A 17,741-nucleotide genomic window follows, 5' to 3' on the forward strand; every position below is an offset into this window, starting at 1 on the left:
TTTCACCTATCATCAATCAATCAAAACAATCAAAGCTATGCTCCAAATCATGAGATTGTGTTTCTTTCATAATATATGACAATTATAGCATAAAATCTCATGAAATTGCATTAATTCATCCATGGTTGATTGAATCAAAGGAAATATGAAATTTCACCCAATTGGCTTACTTATGGCTCAAGAAAGTGTATAAAATCAATTGAAAACAAGTAAAAAAAACTAGTGAAATTAGGCTAAGATGACTTGTCATCACAACACCAAACTTAAAGCTTGCTTGTCCCCAAGCAAGAAAAGAATTATTGAGAAGAAAGAATGAAATGGAAGAGGATGTTCATGCTAGCAGAGTATTATTGGTAGTTCATGGGGTTTTATGTGGATAAGTAAACACTCACTTCTTATTGACTTTTAGGCCTAGAAAGTCTCATTCAAGCATCAAGAAACACACTGCTATGACCTCTCATTATTCCTTTGTCCTTGACTATTATTTTTTTCAATAAGCTTTAGTCTAGTGTCATGTGTAACAAGTTCATTTCTTTCTTTATACTTGACACATTATTCACTATAGACACTTGGCTCACATTCCTTCTTAAAACATTGATGCCCAGCACCTCTTTGGGTTACTAAATGCCTTGTAGTTAGGTTGCTCTTGGTGTGTGCTGGGGCTGAGACTAAAGCTTCTCACGTGCCTGGGCTGTTTTGGGCGATCAACGCCAGGTTGTAACCTGTTTCTGGCGTTGAACTCCACTTTGTAACTTGTTTCTAGCGCTGGACGCCAGACACTCTGTGTCAAACACAAATGGTGCTGTGACCAGCTTGGCTTTCAGTGTTTCAAACGCCTGCAGACACTCTGTGTCAAACACAAATGGCGTGTCAGCAGCTAGCAGATTGCTCAGAGGTTTTACGATTTTTGAAAAATCCTTTATAAACCTCCTATAGAATCCTGCATGCCCCCGAAAGCTTCTAATTGCCTTAACATTGGCAGGTGGTGGTAATTTTTCAATTACCTCTATTTTTGCTTGATCCACTTCTATTCCCTTGTTTTAAATTTTATGCCCAAGGACAATCCCTTCAGTCACTATAAAGTGACATTTTTCTCAGTTTAAAACTAGGTTGGTCTCTTGGCATCTTTTCAGGACTAGTTTCAAGTGATCAAGACAAGAGCTGAATGAGTCTCCATATACTGAGAAGTCATCCATGAAGACTTCCAGAAATTTTTCCACCATATAAGAGAAAATAGAGAGCATTCATCTCTGGAAGGTTGCAAGCGCATTACACAGCCCAAATGGCATCCTTCTGTAAGCAAACACTCCAGATGGACATGTGAATGTTGTTTTCTCTTGATCTTGGGGATCTACTGTAATCTGGTTATAGCCTGAGTAGCCATCTAAAAAGTAGTAATAATCATGACCTGCCAGTTTTTCTAGCATCTGGTCTATGAATGGTAAAGGAAAATGATCCTTTCTGGTGGCTGTATTGAGCCTTCTGTAGTCAATACACATGCGCCACCCTGTAACTATTCATGTAGGAACCAGTTCATTCTTTTCATTATGAACCACTGTCATGCCTCCCTTTTTGGGGAAAACTTGGACAGGGCTCACCCAGGGGCTGTCAGAAATAGGATAAATAATCCCAGCCTCTAGTAATTTGGTGACCTCTTTCTGCACCACTTCCTTCATGGCAGGATTTAGCCGCCTCTGTGGTTGAACCACTGGTTTAGCATTATCCTCCAATAAGATTTTGTGCATGCATCTAGCTGGGCTTATGCCCTTAAGGTCACCTATGGACCACCCAAGAGCTGTCTTGTGTGTCCTTAGCACTTGAATAAGTGCTTCCTCTTCCTGTAGATTTAAGGCAGAGCTTATGATCACTGGAAAAGTGTCACCTTCTCCCAGAAATGCATATTTCAGGGATGGTGGTAATGGTTTGAGCTCGGGTTTAGGAGTTTTTTCCTCTTCCAGAGGAAATTTCAGAGGCTCTTTCATTTCCTCTGAATCCTCCAAATCAGGCTGAACATCTTTAAAGATGTCTTCCAACTCTGATTCGAGACTCGCAGCCATGTTGATCTCTTCTACCAAAGAGTCAATAAGATCAACTTTCATGCAGTCTTTTGATGTGTCTGGATGCTGCATGGCTTTGACAGCATTCAACTTAAACTCATCCTCATTGACTCTCAGGGTTATTTCCCCCTGTTGGACATCAATGAGAGTTCGTCCAGTTGCTAGGAATGGTCTTCCTAGAATGAGAGTAGGACTCTTGTGCTCCTCCATCTCCAGCACTACAAAGTCAGTGGGAAAGGCGAATGGCCCAACTCTGACAATCATGTCTTCAATCACGCCTGATGGGTATTTAATGGAGCCATCAGCAAGTTGGAGACATATCCGGGTTGGTTTAACTTCTTCAGTTAAACCAAGCTTTCTGATAGTGGATGCAGGCATTAGGTTGATGCTTGCCCCAAGATCACATAAAGCTGTCTTGGTGCAATTACCTTCTAATGTGCATGGTATCAGAAAACTCCCAGGGTCTTTAAGCTTTTTAGGAAAGTTTTTCAGAATGACTGCACTGCATTCTTCAGTGAGGAGAACTCTTTCAGTTTCTCTCCAATCCTTCTTATGACTCAAGATCTCTTTCATGAACTTGGCATAAGAAGGTATTTGCTCTAGTGCCTCTACAAATGGAATCTTTATTTCAAGAGTCCTGAGATAATCTGCAAAGCGAGCAAATTGCTTATCCTGCTCCTCTTGTCGGAGTTTTTGAGGATAAGGTATCTTGGCTTTATATTCCTCAACCTTAGTTGCTGTAAGTTTATTTCCTACAAAAGTGGTTGAGGAAGCCTTTTTAGATGGGTTGTCATCAGCACTTGTGTGTGTCTGATCCCTCACTGGCAATTGAATACCAGAGTTAGGGGCTGGAGTGGCGTTAGACGCCAGCTTCCCAGTTCTTCCTGGCGTCTGACCGCCAGAACTGTGCTCCTTTTGGGCGTTCAACACCAGATCCTTGCTTGTTTCTGGCGTTGAACGCCAGTTCTGAGCATGGTCTGGGCATTCAGCGCCAGCCTTCCACCAAATTTCTGGCATTTTAGCGCCAGAATTATTTTTCCTTAGGCTCTTACTGTCCTCTGGTGGATTTTGGATGGTTTGCTCATTTCTTGGCTTCTTGCTACCTTGAGGTGGGGTATTTAATGTTTTCCCACTTCTTAATTGAACAGCTTGGCATTCTTCTGTTATTTGTCTTGACAGCTGCTACTTTGTTTGCTTCAATTGTTCTTCCATGTTTATATTAGCCATCCTTGTCTCTTGTAGTTTATCCTTGAATTCAGCTAACTGCTTTGTTAGAAAATCCAATTGTTGATTGAATTCAGCAGCTTGCTCTGCAGGATTGAGTTCAGCAGTTACTGTTTTAGCCTCTTCTTTCATGGCAAAGTCACTACTTAGGTACAGATGCTGATTTTTGGCAACTGTATCAATGAGCTCTTGAGCTTCTTCAATTGTCTTTCTCATGTGGATAGATCCACCAGCTGAGTAATCTAAAGAGATCTGAGCTCTTTTTGTAAGCCCATAATAGAAGATGTCTAACTGAACCCACTCTGAAAACATTTCAGAGGGGCATTTTCGTAGCATCTCTCTGTATCTCTCCAAGGCATCATAAAGAGATTCATTATCTCCTTGTTTAAAGCCTTGGATGTCCAGCCTTAGCCGTGTCATCCGTTTTGGAGGAAAGTATTGATTCAGGAATTTTTCTATCAGCTGTTTCCATGTCCTTATGCTAGCCTTAGGTTGGTTATTTAACCACCTCTTGGCTTGGTCTTTTACAGCAAATGGAAACAGTAATAATCTGTAGACATCCTGATCTACTTCCTTATCATGTACTGTGTCAGCAATCTGTAAAAATTGTGCCAGAAACTCTGTAGGTTCTTCCTGTGGAAGACCGGAATACTGGCAACTTTGCTGCACCATGATAATGAGCTGAGGATTCAACTCAAAGCTACTGACTCCAATGGAGGGTATGCAGATACTGCTCCCATATGAAGCAGTAGAGGGGTTAGCATATGATCCCAGAGTCCTCCTGGACTGTTCATTTCTGCTTAGGTCCATGATGAAGAAAGGGAGATGATGTAAAATAGAAGAAAAATATTTTTATTTATTTAATTAATTTATTTTATTTTCGAAATAAATAAATTAAAATAAAATAAATAAAATTGGGTGAAGATTTTCGAAAAAATGAGGAAAGAGAAAGTGGTTAAGAAGTTTTGAAAAAGATATGAATTTTTTTTTTAAAAATTCTGAATTTTAAAAATAGATTTTCGAAAATTTGTTTTAAAATAGGGAGAGAAGATATTTTTAAATTTAAGGAGGAGGGAGAAAAACAATAAAATAGCACAAGATTTAAAATTTTTTTAGATCTAATGCTCCTTGTTTTCGAAAATTTTGGAGGGAAAACACCAAGGAACACCAAACTTAAAAATTTTATGATCAAGACACAAGAAAAACTCAAGAACACTTTGAAGACTCACAAGAACACAAGAACATGAAGAAAGAACACCAAACTTAAAATTTTTAGAAAACCAAAATAAAATTTTCGAAAAACAAAGAAAAATCAACAAGAAGACACCAAACTTAAAGTTTGGCACAAGATTTAATAGAAAAATTACTTTTGAAAAATTTTTGAAAAGAAAATAAAAGACTCTGACCCAAAAGACAAAAATTTCCTAATCTAAGCAACAAGATTCACCGTCAGTTGTTCAAACTCAAACAATCCCCGGCAACGGCGCCAAAAACTTGGTGCACAACATTGTTACTCTCTTACAATTTCGTACACATGACCAGCAAGTGCACTGGGTCGTCCAAGTAATACCTTACGTGAGTAAGGGTCGATCCCACGGAGATTGTTGGCTTGAAGCAAGCTATGGTTGTCTTGCAACTCTTAGTCAGGATATTAATTGGTGATTATCAATTGACTTGCATATGAACAAGAGAGCATGAATTAAAAGTTACTTGTAATGCAGTAAATGAGAATGTGTTGGAGTTTTGGAGATGCTTTGTCTTCTGAATCTCTGCTTTCCTCTGCCTTCTTGTTCACGTATACACATTCCTCCTATGGCAAGCTGTATGTTGGTGGATCACCGTTGTTAATGGCTACCATCCATTCTTCCAGTGAAAAGGGTCCAAGTGCGCTGTCACCGTACGGCTAATCATCTGCAGGTTCTCAATTGTACCGGAATAGGATTTACTATCCTTTTTCGTCTGTCACCACGCCCAGCACTCGTGAGTTTGAAGTTCGTCACAGCCATTCAATCCCAGAATCCTACTCGGAATACCACAGACAAGGTTTAGACTTTTCCGGATTCTCATGAATGCTGTCATCAATCTAACTTATACCACGGAGATTCTGATTAAGGAATCTAAGAGATATTCATTCAATCTGATGTAGAATGGAGGTGATTGTTAGACACACGTTCATGGGTTGAGGAAGGTGATGAGTGTCACGGATCATCACTTTCTCCATAATTAGGCGCGAATGGATATCTTAGATAGGAACACGCATGTTTGAATGGAAAACAGGAATACTTGCATTAATTCATTGAGACACAGCAGAGCTCCTCACCCCCAACAATGGAGTTTAAAGACTCATGCCGTCAAAAAGGTACAAAGTTTAGATCTAAAATGTCATGAGATCCCAAACAAGTCTCTAAAAGTTCTTTAAATACTAAACTAGTAACCTAGGTTTACAGAAAATGAGTAAACTATGATAGATAGTGCAGAAATCCAATTCTGGGACCCGCTTGGTGTGTGCTGGGGCTGAGACTAAAGCTTCTCACGTGCCTGGGCTGTTTTGGGCATTCAACGCCAGGTTGTAACCTGTTTCTGGCGTTGAACTCCACTTTGTAACTTGTTTCTGGCGCTGGACGCCAGACAGCAGCATGAAACTGGCGTTGAACGCCAGTTTACGTCATCTATCCTTGAGCAAAGTATGGACTATTATATAGTTCTGGAAAGCCCTGGATGTCTACTTTCCAACGCAATTAGAAGCGCGCCATTTGGAGTTCTGTAGCTCCAGAAAATCTATTTTGAGTGCAGGGAGGTCAGAATCCAACAGCATCAGCAGTCCTTTTTCAGCCTAGATCAGATTTTTGCTCAGCTCCCTCAATTTCAGCCAGAAAATACCTGAAATTATAGAAAAACACACAAACTCATAGTAAAGTCCAGAAATATGAATTTTGCCTAGAAACTAATGAGAATAAACTAAAAACTAACTAAAATATACTAAAATCTATATGAAATTAACCCCAAAAAGCGTATAAAATACCCGCTCATCAAGGACCAAGGGGTTTGATTTGTAAAGGGATGAGAAATTAAATGGGCAAGAATTTAAATGGCAAGAAAATTAAATCAAGCAAGCAATTAAAGGAAGTAAGTAAAGAAGAAAGAGACATTCATGGCAAAGATTGAGAATGTAGGCTTTGTATCCTAGTCATACAATGATTAATTCATCCTATCTAGTCAACTCCAACAAATGGAAGAAGGTATCATGTCATCTTCATATAGAGAGAATGTCTAACAAGACAAATCGATCATATTACAATAATAAACAAGAATTTATCTCATTACGTCATCCCCGAAGATGGAAGAAGGTATCACATTATCTTCACACTTAAAGAAAGTCTAACAAGACTAGCTAATCTCAATCCAAAGGTCCTAATCAACTCACTAATTGGCTTAGCAAGAGATTAGAGTTAATGGAAACAATACTAGATAACAAATCTAGATCACCAACATGAGCTGGGTCTTAATGACTCAAGATCACCTAATTACTCCTTCCAAGCCAAGAATGCTCAAAGTCTACTCTAAAGCCCAACCAAGCATTTTGTCAAACACTTGGTGGGTGATGCACGAAAACTTGTCTCTCAAAAATTTTCCCTCGGCAAGTATACCGAATTGTCGTCAAGTAATAACTCACAAAAGAGTGAGGTTGAATCCCACAGAGATTAACGGATTAAGCAATCAATAGTTGACTAATTATCCTAGTTAGACGAATCAGATTAGGAGTGATAAGTAACAAGGAAATGTAAATGGCATAAAAGTAAAGAAAGCAATAAAATGTAGAAAAGTAAAATGGCAAGAAAAGTAAATGTAAGAACTAAAAATAAAATAAACATCGGGATCAAGAGATATTGCAATCCTCTGGATCAAGTTCATTCTCATCTCTTCCTCAATCAATGCATTCATTGATCTCCTTGGCAATCTTAAGTGATTGGGTCCTAATTCCTTGGCAACCCAATCTTTCTAAGCTTGAACAATTTCCCAATTCCTTGATTTAATTACTCATGAGAAGAGATGAAGTTTGGTCACTGATTATACTACACACATTCATAGATCAAAGTATTGTTATGATTAAATGTCACAATATCCATCCAACCCCCAACCTAATCCAATGTGAGAGAGCATTTCTAGCATGATTTCCTCATTCCTCTTCCAAGGTTCAGAGGAAATCCAAGTATGAGCAATTTCTCTTCCGAGACAATTACCCAATTAGATGAAGATTGAAAGCTCTCTAGTAAAATCAAGAGAAAAGAAAGAAGAAGAAGAATAAGAACTACAATTGATCCATTAAATCACAATAGAGCTCTCTAACCCAATGAAAAGATTTAGTTGATCATTTCTCTACCAAAATAGAAAAGAAAGAAAGTGCATAAAAGTAAAGATGAAGATTAAAACTAAAATTGAAACTTCAAAATTCATAAATAAAAGTACAAAGGAAAGAAAGAGAAGGAAAAGTGTGTGAGGGGAGGGAGTCCGAAGACCCCTCTTCAATCCCCCATTCCAGAATGTCTTGAATGTAAAAACTAAGGCCTTTATATAGGCTCTCCTAAATTACAAAATGAAATGAAATTAAAAGCAAATTGCAATTAAATGAAAATTTCTATTCTAGATGCTTCTTGTGGCCTTGATTGGTTAACACTTGTGGGCTTGCTTCCTTGTTGTTGGGTGGTCCTTGTAAGTGAATCAAGTTGAGGTCCAGGTGCTAATGTCAGTGTTAATGTTAGCCACACTAACGCTACAAGTGTGGCGTTAGTGCTGAAGTTAGTGTGGCTAACGTCATACTTGCTACCTAGTTGGTGTCTTTGGGGCTTAAAAGATGCCTCTAGTTTGTGCTCCAGTTTCATGCCCACTATAGAGTATTATATATCGTTGGAAAGCTCTGAATGTCAGCTTTCTAACGCAACTAGAATCATCTCAATTGGACCTCTGTAACTCAAGTTATGCTCCTTTGAAGTGGACAAGGTCGCTGGCATAGTCGCTAGAGTTAATGGAAAACGTGAGTCACAATAACGTTAGCGATCAGGGGATGAATATTTCCAAGTTCTGAAGTTCAAACTTAATGTCCACCTCATACTATTATATATTGTTGGAAATCCCTAGATGTCTACTTTCCAACGCCTTTGGAAGCGCATCATTTGGAGCTCTACAACTCGAGTTACACTTCTTGGAAGGTGAAGAGGTCAGCTGGCCTTACTACAGGTTGATACCATGTTCATCTTTACACTTTCAGGGTAGGTTTTCTCCCTCAAATTCAGTGTCCACCATGTAGTGCCATATATGCTTGGAAAGATCTGGAATCCTTGATGCGGGGAAAACTTGTCTCTCAACAAATCTCCCTTCGGCAAGTGTACCGAAGTTGTCGTCAAGTAAAAACTCACAATAGAGTGAGGTCGAATCCCACAGGGATTGATTGATCAAGCAACTTTAATTAGAAGAATGTTCTAGTTGAGCGAATCCAGAATTTGGGTTAAGAGTTGCAGAAAATAAAATGGCGGGAATGTAAATAACAGAAAAGTAAATTGCTAAAATTAAAGAACTGGAAGTAAATGACTGAAAATAAATTGCAGAATTGTAAATGGGAATGGGGGATTTGCTCATAAAAGTAAATGGCAGAAATTAAAGAGAATGGGTAAGATCAGAGATGGGGAGTTCATTGGGCTTAGGAGATGTTGCAATTCTCCGGATCAAGTTCATTTTCATCTCTTCCTCAATCAATGCACTCATTGATCGCCTTGGCAATCTTAAGTGATTGAATTGCAATGTCTTGCAATTCAATCTCTCAAATCTTGATCAATAGCCAATTCCTTGGTCAATTGCTCATGAGAAGAGATGAAGTTTGGTCACTGATTATACCACATGCATTTCCCAAACCAAGTATTGAGAGGGTTACAGTCACATACCCATCCAAACCCAATTTGGTCCAGCATGAGAAAGCATTTCTAGCTTGATCTCTTCATTCCTCTTCCAAGGTTCAAAAGAGATCCAAGTTTGAATAGCTTCTCTTCCAAAATAACTACTCAATTGGATGAAGACCGAAAGCTTTCAAGTAAAATCAAGAGGAAAGATAGAAGAAGAACAATGAAAATTAGTATTGATCCATCAAATTACAACAGAGCTACCTAACCCAATGAAAGGGGTTTAGTTGTTCATAGCTCTTGAAAATGGAAACAAAGATGGAGAATACATCATAAAACTAGAAATTGCAAAGAAAGTAAATACAGAGAGTAGTTCTTCAGCCTCTAGAACTATTTTACAATTCAAAGCTACTCCTATATATACTACTCTTCTCAGCTTCTAGTTCACTCTTCAAGTCTTGGGCCTTTGGATCTTGAGTTTGAAGCAGTTCCTTTCTTTATTTGGGCTTGACATTACTTGCAGAGAGAAAGTGCGGAGTGGGCAGAGACTTAAGCTCAGGGCGTAAGGAGTGTTAATCGTTTAGTGAAAGTCCAAGTTCGGGAACGTTAGTGACACTTAACATTGTCACTAACGTTCCAATGCACCCCTTTTGCCTTACGTTAAAACCCACGTTAACTAGGTTAACGTGGCTTTTAACGTTGCCTTGTCAACCTTCGAGAACGTTAGTGACACTCAACATTGTCACTAACGTTCCAGTGTGCCGCTTCTTGCTTCACATTAAAGCTCACATTAACTAGGTTAACGTGGCTTCTAACGTGGCCTTTGCCATCCTTTGAGAACGTTAGTGACATTCAACATTGTCACTAACATTCCAATGTGCCCCTAGGTCTCACGTTAGAGTCCACGTTAACTAGGTTAACGTGGCTTCTAACGTGGCCATCTTTTAGCCATCCCAACGTTAGTGACAATGTTGAGTGTCACTAACGTTGGCTCATCCTTCATTTCTCATCGTTAGCTTCCACGTTAACCAAGTTAACGTGGAAGTTAACGTGACTCTTGGGGGTTGTGTGGTTGCTTCAACGTTAGTGACAATGTTGAGTGTCACTAACGTTGTCGACAACTCTTCATCCTCTACGTTAGTTCCCACATTAACCAAGTTAACGTGGGAGTTAACGTGGTACTTAGCACCATAGGCCAACGTTAGTGACAATGTTGAGTGTCACTAACGTTGGCTTCTCTCCCTCCCCCTTAACGTTAGAGGTCACGTTAACTAGGTTAACGTGGCTTCTAACGTGGCCACTTATGAGTGATTGCCAACGTTAGTGACAATGTTGAGTGTCACTAACGTTGGCTCAACTTCTCTTCTCCACGTTAGAGTTCACGTTAACTTGGTTAACGTGACTCTCTAACGTGGGCATTGATGGCTTTTTTGAGAGTGTTATTGGCAATCACTTTTCTCATTAATCTTGCAAGTTACCTCCCCTTTTCTTGCTTCTTTTTGGTCCTGAAATCAAGCAACAAAATGCATCAAAGCTCTAGTCCAAGTCATGAGTAATGCAACATAATATTTGTCACTAAACTTATACAAAATCCTCATGAAATCATGTGAAATGCACAATGTATGCTTGAGTTAAGGCATAAGTGAATATTTACCCAAAACTAGCTTATTTCCTAAAGAAATGCATAAAACTAACCTAAAAACACTAAAGAAAAGGTCAGTAAAACTGGCCAAGATGCCCTGGCATCACAACACCAAACTTAAAGCTTGCTTGTCCCTAAGCAAGTACTGGAACAAGAGAATGATGAATGGAATATCCAGAGGAATGAGTCATCCTTGTGGAAGTCATATTACTGATTTTATGGTGGTTTCATGCATAGCAACTTAGGTTCATTCCATTACTGGCTTTCAGACCTTTATTCTGTCCTAAAACACCCACTTTATTCATATCCCATGAGACTTTTATTCATTGATCCTTTTATTGTTATTTCAAGGGTTATTTGTGTTATTTAGGCTAAGTGCTCTGTAAGGGGGCAACTCTTTAAGATAAGCTTTCAGCCAACACTCCCGAACCAGTTGGTTCAAGGTGCTAGGTGTTGAGACACCCCTAAGGACTTACTCCCTCAAGCCTATCCCCCATACATACACACTACAGGCATTTATTTTATTTATTTTCTTTTCTTGAGACCTTGGTGTCCAGCACCTCTTTGGGTTACTAAGTGTTCTGTAGTGAAGGTTATTCTTGATAGTGGACTTTCAGCTGATAATCCTGAGTTAGTTAACCCAAGTTACCAAGTGATAAGGCACCACTAAGAGCTTATTCATCCAAGTAGATGCCTCACACAGGAGCACCACAGACACTTGCCTCAAGCTTAAAACCATTGATGCCTAGCCTTATTGCTTACTCTTTTTCTTTTGTTTTTCACTTCCATTGTTCTTTCCCTTTTCTCTTCTTAGGATCTTGTTATTAACTTAGTCTCATGAGTGTATCCAAAGCAAAGTATTCAGGATAGATAGTTGTCCTCCTAGCCTTGTGGTTGAACCAACTTAGCTAACTTATGACTACCCCAAAGATTCATGAATGCACTTCCACAATATCAACTCCACTCTGGTCTTTTACAACTATAATCATTCTCTTTTTATTTGATTTAAAGGGACAAGCTTACAAGTAAATAAGGGAATGATGCAGTGACATAAAGACCAGTGCACATAGACTCTCTTCAATACCAAAAACTAAAAATAATATGATTTGAAAAAGGTTTAAACATAACATGGAAGCAAGTTCTATTTCATACAAGATCTTCCTTATTTAAAACACAGAGAAAGATGGAACAAAGAAGGAACTTCACCACCTTTTACTGTTGTGGGTGTCCATGCTCTTTTCCTTGCTTGTCCTCCTTGTTTCCTCTTGCATTTCCTCGCATCCGTGCCAATCTTGCTTGCTTCCAATCCTCGAGTTCCTTCCTTACTGACTCATGACTCTCTTCCACCCTTTGTCTTTCCTTTCGTGCTAATTCATCCTTCATTTCATCATACTTGGCTATTCCTGGATGCAATATTGGCAGCTGTCCCACTAAGTAGCCGAGCCTGGCTTGAGTATTTATCTGATGTCCTATTTGACTCATGTAAACTCCTTCTGTGAATGCCCTTTGCTCGTCCAATAGTTCTTCCTATTCTATTTGTCTTCGATGCATCTCATGTATGTGTGCCCCTTGATGTGCTTGGATGTTGATTAGCCTCTGGGTGGATTTTTGTTGCTCGTTTTGCCTTTGTTCCATCCTGTTGAATGCTTCTCCCCATTGTTGTCCTTGGCTTAGTTGCTGTTCCATCATTTGCCTTTGCCACTCATCTTGCTGCCCCATCATCTGTAGTTGAAGCTCTTTCTGTGCTCCTTGGCTTTCCAAATATTGTCTAGATAAGCCATCAATGGCTTCCTGTAATTGGTGCATGTCCAAGGTCTGTGGTGCTTGTCCCTCTAAGACTTGTCCTTCAACTACTGGAGGGGCTGTCCTCTTTCTTTGCTTCCGTTGAGGCAGGGGGAGTGCTGCAGCATTCATCCTTCGGACCGTTATTGGAATGCCTTCCTTTATCCAAACGGGGTCCTCATCTTCAAAAACCACCCTAGCTTTCTTGCATATTCGGTAAATAGTGCTGGGGTAACCTAATGTTCCTCTTGAGTCGCTTTTCTCTGCCATCTTTCTAATTCCTTGAGCTATGATCTCATGAACTTTGATTTCTCCTCCCTTGAGTATACAATGCAACATTGTTGCTCTCTCGAGATTCGCCTCCGAGTTGTTTGCAGCTGGGAGAATAGACCTCCTCACTAGCTCGAACCACCCCTTAGCTTCAGGAGTGAGATCTGTTCTCTTAATGAACATTGGTTTATTTCTTGCACCCCTTTCCCAGTCAGCTCCTGGTACACACAGGTCTAGTAAAAGCTGGTCATAATTGGGGTTGTTGTCCAATCTTGAGTGGTAACTTTTTTCTTCAAATGGTATAGACCGTAGCTTCAATGCCCTCATTACACTCATGGGACCAAAATCCACCATTGTCCCTCTCACAAAGCTTGTATATGACTCATCTTTCTTATCATACCTGACTGCATTTGCATAAAATTCTCTTACGAGATTTGCATTCACCTTAGTGACCGGGTCAGTGAGGAGCTCCCATCTTCTACTTTCTACCTTCTCTGTGATTTCGGGGCATTCAGTCTTCTTAACTTGAAATCCCAGCTCATAAATGATTTCCTTATCAACCATCCACCCGTATTGCAATGCATGATGCAAGCTTCTAAATCTCTTCTCATCATATGGGTGTTCTTCCATGGGTTCCTTCCCCTTCCTTCTCTTAGAACTTGAAGATGCCATGAATGATGATTTAATATGTGAAGGTGGTAAGGTTGTAGAGACTTTTGGTTGTTTAGGGTTTTATGGCAATGAGGAGAGTGAGGGGAGGAAGGTTTATAATTTGATAGGGGGTGTATTGTACCGAAATGAAGAGTGGTGAAGGTGTGTGATGACAATGAAGGGTGGTATGGACAAGGGTTGTTTATATAGAGAAGTTGTGAGAGAATGGAGGGTGTAGATTGATGAAGTGGTCACTTGATGGACGGTTGGGGTTATGCATGGCTAGAAGACAAGGATAATCACTTTATGATGGGGATTGCTCGGTCTTCTAGGGGTCCCTTTTTTTTCAATGTTGCATGGCAACATTTTCCAACGTATTCCCTCTTTAGAACAAGTGTGTAGCCCCTCTTCTTTAAGTGGCACAATTTCCCCCATTTAAGTGTCCAATCAATCCCTTTTCATGCTTCTTTTCTTTTCCTATAAAGATTTGAAATAAGGGAATTAATATATAAGAAAATTAAAACTCTATGGCTAGAATAAATTGAAAGAAAGGATTTGATTTTTTGTTTATGAATTTCAACTAACTAACTAACTATTGGTGGTTCCTTATATGCATTTTGGTGGCACCATGGGGTGACACCAAACTTAGTTTGAAGCACTGTGATGAAAGTTTTGTATTCAAAGCTCCCAAGACTAGCATGCAACTTGGTTTGCTTTGAACACCAAACTTGTTCCTCACTATATTCTGCATAAGAAGATTTCACCAATTGTTTGTTAAGTTTGGATTGAAGCTCATAAAGATTGACTTATTCATTATCATCTGAAAGCATATGAAACATGGGTTGCCTCCCATGAAGTGCTTCTTTAGCATCACTAGCTTGACGTTTTTCTTTCATCACGGTGGTTGGTAGTGCTTAAAGTCCTCCCCTCTTGCTGTGGACTTGTATCCATTGGTTGGATCAATGATCTCCACATGTTCCAGGGAAAGAACTCTGTTGATAGTGAAGACCTTGGGTAATTGAGATGGCACAGTAGGGAGATTAGGGGGAATATCTGGGAAGTAGGCTGAGACAACTCTATCCCCTGGAGAGAAGTCTTCCGTAGGGATCTTCTTGTTCCTCCATCTCCTTGGTACCTTCTTTTTTGTTTCTTTTGAGGTTGCCTTCCCCTTGGTGACCTCTTTTCTCCAAGGAGTTGTGATGCTGTCTTCACCTGCCTCTAGAGGTTTGGGTTCCTCCAACTTTTCCTTGAACTGTGGCAATTGCTGTTTTCCTTGTTTGTCAGTTAAGGGGGTCTCAGAATGAACTGGCTGTGCTTCAGTGCTTGTTTCCTCCTTCAGTGTCTCATTATCATTTGTGCTTAGTTCCTTGTCCTCTTGATCTGTTTCTTGTGTGAGTTTGAAAACATTGAAGCTGAGTCGTTCATCATGGATTCTCAATATTAGCTCCCCTTTCTCTACATCGATAAGTGCTCTGGCCGTAGCTAGAAATGTTCTTTCCAATATGATTGGGTGAGTGTGACTTTCTTCCATGTCCAGAATGACAAAGTCTGTTGGGAGAAAGTACTTCCCAACCTTTAGCAACACATTTTCCACCACTCCTATTGCTTGCTTTTGAGTTTTGTCAGCCAGTCTGATAATGACATCTGTAGGCATTATCTCATTGATCTGCAGCCTCTTCACCAGGGATAAGGGCAGTAAGTTGATGCTGGCCCCTAAATCGCATAGTGCTCTGTCGAACATATTTTTACCTATGGCACAAGGGATATGAAAACTTCCTGGGTCTCTTCTTTTTGTAGGCAACTCAGGTTGAATAAGGGCACTACATTCCTTGTTCATCACTATAGTCTGCCCTCCCTTGAGTGAGCTTTTCCTGGGAAGAAGTTCCTTCATATATTTGATGAATACAGGCATTTGTTGAATTGCCTTGATGAATGGTATGTTCACATGCAGAGATGCAAACAAGTCTAGGAACCTTGAGTATATTCTTTTTCCCACAGCACCATTGAGCAGTTGAGGGAATGGTGCATAGAGCTTCAGCAGCTCTTGTTGTGAGATTTCTGGTTCTTTGTGATCTCTATCCTCCTCCTTTGTTGAGTTGTCTTCAAGTTGTTTGCACATTTTGCCTTGCTTGTCTTCAATCTCTTGATCACTTGTAGTGACCATTTTGCAATCTTCCCATCTTACTTTCTTTGCTTCTCCCTTGGGGTTTTTCTCAGTGTCACTTGAGAAGCTATCAGTAGGTTTGGGAATCTTCTCAGCTAAATATCCCACCTGGAATTCCATCTTCCTAATGGTTTCTCCTTGGTTCTTAATATTGGCTCGCACCTCCTCTTTGAACACCTTATTTTCTTGAATCTCTTGGCATATTCCTTCAAGTAAGGCTTCAATCTTAGAGAGCCTGTCATCAATTGATGAGTGGTTCGGAGCAGATGTGCTATTTTGGTTTTGATAAGTATGTGGAGAAGTGTTGTTATGGGGTGTTGAGATGTCCTCTGGGTGAATGTTGGTGAGCTGCATTGTTGTTGGAGTTGTAACGTCTCTGGTCTTGGTTTTGATCTTGCTCACTTCCCCACCCAAAGTTCAGGTGATTCTCCATCCAGGGTTGTAAGTCTTGGAGTATGGATCATAGTTTTTCCTTGGTGAATTCCCAATGTAGTTGGCTTGCTCCTGACTCCCTTCTGCTTCTTGGTTTACTCCTTCTTGTGTTGTTGATGAAGTGGAGATTGCTGCTACTTGGTTCATCTCCATCTTCTTGGTGAGGTCAGCCAGCTGCTGGGTAATGAGCTTGTTTTGGGCCAACAGAGCGTCTACATTGTTTAGCTCCATCACTCCTCTTGTGTTCCCTCTTTCGGAAGCATAGAAATAGTCATTTTCTGCTACTGTTTCAATAACATCTATGGCTTCCTCAATGGTCTTCTTCTTGTTCAAGGACCCTCCAGATGAATGGTCTACTGCCTTCTTTGACTCATAAGAGAGCCCTTCATAGAAAATGTGCAGCTGGACCCATTCGTTGAACATGTCAGGTGGACACCTCCTTGTTAAGTCTTTGAACCTCTCCCATGCTTCATACAGAGTCTCACCATCCTGTTGCCTGAAGGTTTGAACCTCAGCTCTCAGCCTATTGATTCGTTGAGGAGGGTAGAATCTTGCTAAGAATTTGTTCACCACATCCTCCCAAGTTGTCAAGCTCTCCCTTGGGAAGGATTCCAGCCACTTGGCTGCCTTGTCTCTGAGTGAGAAGGGAAATAAGATCAATCTATAGGCGTCAGGATGAACACCATTAGATTTCATTGTGTCACATATTCTCAGGAAGGTGGTCAAATGTTGGTTGGGATCTTCTTGAACACCTCCTCCAAACGAACAGTTGTTCTGAACAAGGGTGATGAGCTGTGGTTTAAGTTTAAAGTTGTTGGCATGGATTGTTGGTTTTTGGATGCTACTTCCACAATTGCCTGGGTTTGGATTAATGTAAGAGCCCAAAACTCTTCTATCCTCCCCAGCATGATTTGCTCCACCTCCTCTGCCATGATTGTGAATCTCTTCTTCATGATGATTTTCCATGTTTTCTTCCATGTTTGGTTCAAAGTATTCCTCAAACTGTTCCTCTTCTTCTTCAGCACCAACTACTCGTTTTCCTTTTGCCTCCCTCCTTAGTCTAAGGAAGGTTCTCTCTGATACAGAATCAAAGGAAGTTGAAGCCCCGCTTCTTCTCCCTGTCATACAACCAACAAGTACAAGCAGAGAATATAGGTGCAGACAGTATTTGTGTCAGAATTGATGTTAGTTGTGGGTGATGCAATATATCAAACAGTTAGTGGGTTAGCAAACAGAAATTGAAAATAACAAAGAGAAACAAAAGAGTAGATGGAGAAGGAAAGAAGTTTAGCTAAAACAAAAAGTAAATCACTCAAACAGAAAAATGAAATTCACAAAATAAAATGCTCAACCTAGTGATCTTCCAATCTAATCATTGTTGATGCACAATCAATCCCCGGCAACGGCGCCATAAACTTGATGTGGGGAAAACTTGTCTCTCAACAAATCTCCCTTCGGCAAGTGTACCGAAGTTGTCGTCAAGTAAAAACTCACAATAGAGTGAGGTCGAATCCCACAGGGATTGATTGATCAAGCAACTTTAATTAGAAGAATGTTCTAGTTGAGCGAATCCAGAATTTGGGTTAAGAGTTGCAGAAAATAAAATGGCGGGAATGTAAATAACAGAA

The 17,741-nt window shown here is 40.0% G+C and overlaps 1 non-coding gene across 1 annotated transcript; it reads left to right on the forward strand.

The window, feature by feature from the left end:
* The first annotated feature begins 16,534 nt into the window (after positions 1–16,534).
* On the forward strand, positions 16,535–16,638 carry LOC112774735 (small nucleolar RNA R71). Its single transcript, XR_003189199.1, has one exon. It is a non-coding gene; the product is annotated as a small nucleolar RNA R71 (small nucleolar RNA).
* Positions 16,639–17,741: the final 1,103 nt, after the last annotated feature.

Source organism: Arachis hypogaea, chromosome 18 (genome assembly GCF_003086295.3).
Source record: "Arachis hypogaea cultivar Tifrunner chromosome 18, arahy.Tifrunner.gnm2.J5K5, whole genome shotgun sequence".
Lineage (NCBI taxonomy): Eukaryota > Viridiplantae > Streptophyta > Magnoliopsida > Fabales > Fabaceae > Arachis > Arachis hypogaea.